Genomic DNA, 4,271 nt, shown 5'->3' with positions numbered 1-4,271 from the left:
TTTATGAAGAGATGGAATTAGATAGATGAAATCAGCAACGTGAATACAAAAACGCAACACGTGATATGAGTGACAGCCCTGCCAGATGTACTTATTTTCAGCGGTGAAAATGGTTGTACGGATTCAACGAACGCATTTTTAGCTTTTCGTCAAGATTTACGGATTTGTGTACGGATTTTTTTAGGTGTTCTTTTGTATTAAAAAGTTCTAGTCAGAAAAATAATAAGGTTGTCTGTGAAGCAAACAATAAATAGGAATAAAGGAAATATGTGTTGCTTTATTTGATGTCATTAAAAGTACGATTCCTGTGGTCACTTAGGTACAAACGATTTTTTTTTTGTTCGCCAAACAAATTTACAAATTTTAGCGTACGGATTTTGTATGGATTTCTCACCCACCACTTTTTGGCCGTGTACGGATTTTAGACTCTTAAGCGTCTGGCAGCCCTGTATTATTCTAATGTACGTAAGATAGATATTAAAGAAAATTCAAAAGATCCCTTTGGCCAAATTTTCGAAATCTGCTTTTACGGCAGCGTTGATTAGGATTAACTCGGGCCAAATCCAGATCAACTGCAGTTAATTCCCGCGTTGATCCGGATCAAAGCTGCCATCTGTTGCTTTTAAAGCCGTTCGTAACAGTTTGTTAAATCATGGTTAGTCAATTGCGAACGGTATATTGATTTTACGAATTTCATTAGGGGAGCTCACGTTGAGTAGCATTTTAGGTGTAAGGTTGCTACGTAGCAATCTACCACATGTTTTGTTGCTCTTCCAACAAGTATGCAAACGTACATTTAAATAATTTCAAATCGGCAAATCTTTGTTTAATTTTTTTTTTTTAATTATGTAGTTTTGCGACATAGGGGGCCAATTTATCATTTAATTAATTTTACATGTGCAATATTTTTTTCTAGCCTTGGAAGATGAAATATTCCTTTTTTTTAAATCATGCATAAAAAGACGTAGTTTAGCTTCATATCTTAAAATATTTTGCGACAAATCAAAAGCATTTTAATTCTCTCCATGTAGAGACAAATTCAAGTTTTGCAAATGTTCTATCATATCGGTAAAGAATATTAAGTCAAGTAATTTTTAGCAAAAAAAAACCGACTTCAACTAAAAAAAATATATATATATATATATATATATCATGATCATAATCAGATTAGTATGGGACCACCTCTGAGACACTACCTTTCCGATGCAAAACGAACTGATAACCTCCTTCTTTTTTGGAAGTCGGTTAAAAAGAGCCGCACTTTGCTAAGCAAAGAGCCGCAATTGGCACCATTGCTCTATGCCAGAGATGGGAAAAGTGGCTTCCAGGAACCTTTTGCTCTTAGGAGCCGGCTTGGCACATTTAGGTGGTAGATGAGGGGTAACATCAAGAGCCAGCATGAAGGGGGAAGAAGAGCGTATTCAAATTAAAAATTTGTACACCCATTTACCCTGAGAACTGATTTAGCTCTTGCGTAGCATTTGCTGGCTCTTTGACGGCCTTAAGAACCAAAAATCTGCCCATCCCTGCTCTATGCCATCTCTCTGTCTAATACCGAAAAGCCGAGCCATCTCATTAAACAAATCGCTTTCAAATTGTCGTCCTTGGTCGGTGGTTATGTATTTAGGAACCCCGAATCTGCATTTCAACTGCTAAACAAAGTTTTAGCCACCGTTTCCGCTGTAATATTGGGCAGTGGAATATCTTCCACCCACAATAGGTGTAGCCATTTGATTGTGGAAATGGACCTATTAAATCTATGTTTATATGCTGGTGTCGTTTATCCGATATTGAAAATGTCTGAAGTTGGATACGTGTATGGCGCGTAGTTTTACACCGCTAACATTGCTGGCAAAATTTTTCATTTATGCTCGTTTATCGGAGTTCATGCTCTTCCACATGAACTAGCTTGCGATGAGCTTGATGGAAGTCTTAACGCCCAGGTGATTAAGCCCATGCAAGGCATCAAACATAACCTTACAGTTAATTGAGGAGGTATCAATATTTTCCATGCGTGATAACATATCTGCTCTATTTTAACCGTAAATTGGCTGATAAAATCCAGTTGTTATGCTTGCCGAGGGGAAAACCTTTTACACTTTTGCTCAAATGGTTATGGTCAATACAATCGGAAACTGTGTTCCTTCCAAAAAATAGCGGAAATATTTCTCAGCCGAGTAGATCGTCAATAATTGGCGATTATAAGTACTAAATATATCGCTGCTCCCTTTTGCTGAATTTTCTTGAGTAAAATTCCAGCGGCTGCCAACCATCTTGCACTCGTTGCTGGAACACCGCTCCTATCGCCTTATCCGACGCGTCAGTCATGAGTGCCAGCTCTGCATCTTTAATTGGGAAAGCTAGCAAAGCCGCATTCGCTAGCAGTTTATTTTTATTTTTTTTTATTTTTAAAAGCCGCAGAAGCTTCAGGCGCCCAACTTCGATTTATTCAGTCTATGGTATATTTTATAGGCTAGAGGTACATATAGAATTTTCTCAAACTAATGTATACATACATACGTAGGTAAAAACTCCCATAAAATAGCAATTAAATTAACGATACAAATCGTCTATGGCGGATTTAAAAACAGATCTTGGCGATGCAAATTCAATTTAACAAAGATTTGTCACGCTTTTTACAAGGCCCCAATATCTTTTGTAGGTGTGCCTCAATTTCGGCCCCATGTGGTAGAAAACGCCGATAAAAATTAACAGCGCCTAATTAAAAACTTCTTAGCTCGTGCTCCAGTTAAGGCTTTGCTCGTGCGATTAATATTTCCACGCGGATTGGCAGTGTCTTAATACCACTTGCTGACACTGAATGCCCCAAAAATTTCACTTCGCTTAGGGGTTTCGTCCATAAAGCGCTGAATATTCGATACGATACTAGGGTTTTGGTACACTATGCTAAAAAATATCGTTTAAAAGTTATCGACTAAAAGAGGATTGCGATTCCTCAACATCTGAGTCCCACAAATCTAAATTTACTTTCCTTGCGACTAGCCTCACCATTCTCAAAAACACCAAATTTTCCAGGTTTGACAGTACTAAAACGCTATAAAAGATTTTTTCATATTCATTCGTTTTTTCTCTATAATTTACATTTTGCAAAAAGTTTTCAGGCTTCCTATAAAATGCATATTGACCACGTTTTAAGCATTAAAAAATACTCGTAAATTCTGCGGCTTTGATTGAAGTGGTTTTAACCGCAACCTTCGCATTTTTCGGACTTCGGGCTGCAGCGTTTTTATTTTTAAAATTACCAAATTACGCGCAATATGTTTTAGTTCGATTCAGAATAAAAAATAAAAAAAATATTATTTTGCATTGAATTTCGGCAATATTGCTCCATACAATTCTCGAGTTTATTTTTTGCTGCTAAATTTACCAGGTAGCCGTTTTATGTGCTGTGTAGTCATCGATGACGAATTTACGATGGCATTACGTTGACTATTGCCGGCCAACAGCTGAAAAACAGACAGTTACACGGTATGAAATCATGCGGAAATATCGTGAAAGTTATCTGATCGTTGGTTGTGTAATTTTCTTTTTGAATTCTTGACGACAAAAAGCCCTTTCCACCAGATGACCAAATGTTATCGATTCATTAACATAGAATATTCGCACACTTTATTTATTATCTGTATCTGTATGTATATATTGCATTTATATTTGTATACCAAACGCTGACCGAAAATGTTGCCGCCCCTAACACGGGGTCTATAAGCTTTCAGTTCATCAGCTTAGCTGGGCTTACAATTCTCCGTTAATCGACCCCAACTGTCCCGTCCCCTCTTAATTTGGGGCAGTGTAATATTGCGCTGTCGAAGGTTCATTTACCTGCGTGGTTATGTGTTTTCATAAACAGATTGCTGTATGACAGACAAACATACAAACATACGTACTACACATGGACAAGCAAGCGTAAATCTTTCAAGATTATTGCCCTGCTGTGCGAATTTGTAGCTATGTAACCCATGCGTATAACAAGTAATTTTTAAGCAAAAAACAAAACCGTCTACAATTCTCGTATATATATATATATATATTTATATATTTCATAATAAATTCATCGGATCTAAACGGGATTAGTATGGGACCACCTCTGAGACACAACCTTTCTGATGCAAAAAGAATTATCGGTTGATGTGGTCCAAAGTTATGCGGTAACATACATACATACAAAACAAAATATTCCGACGAACTGATAACCTCCTCCCTTTCTGAAAGTCGGTTAAAAATTAAATGAATTCACTTGTCGTTATATATAC

Source organism: Rhagoletis pomonella, unplaced genomic scaffold (genome assembly GCF_013731165.1).
Source record: "Rhagoletis pomonella isolate Grant_MI unplaced genomic scaffold, Rhpom_1.0 Rhpom_scaffold_00004, whole genome shotgun sequence".
Lineage (NCBI taxonomy): Eukaryota > Metazoa > Arthropoda > Insecta > Diptera > Tephritidae > Rhagoletis > Rhagoletis pomonella.
This window is presented reverse-complemented; position numbering follows the sequence as displayed.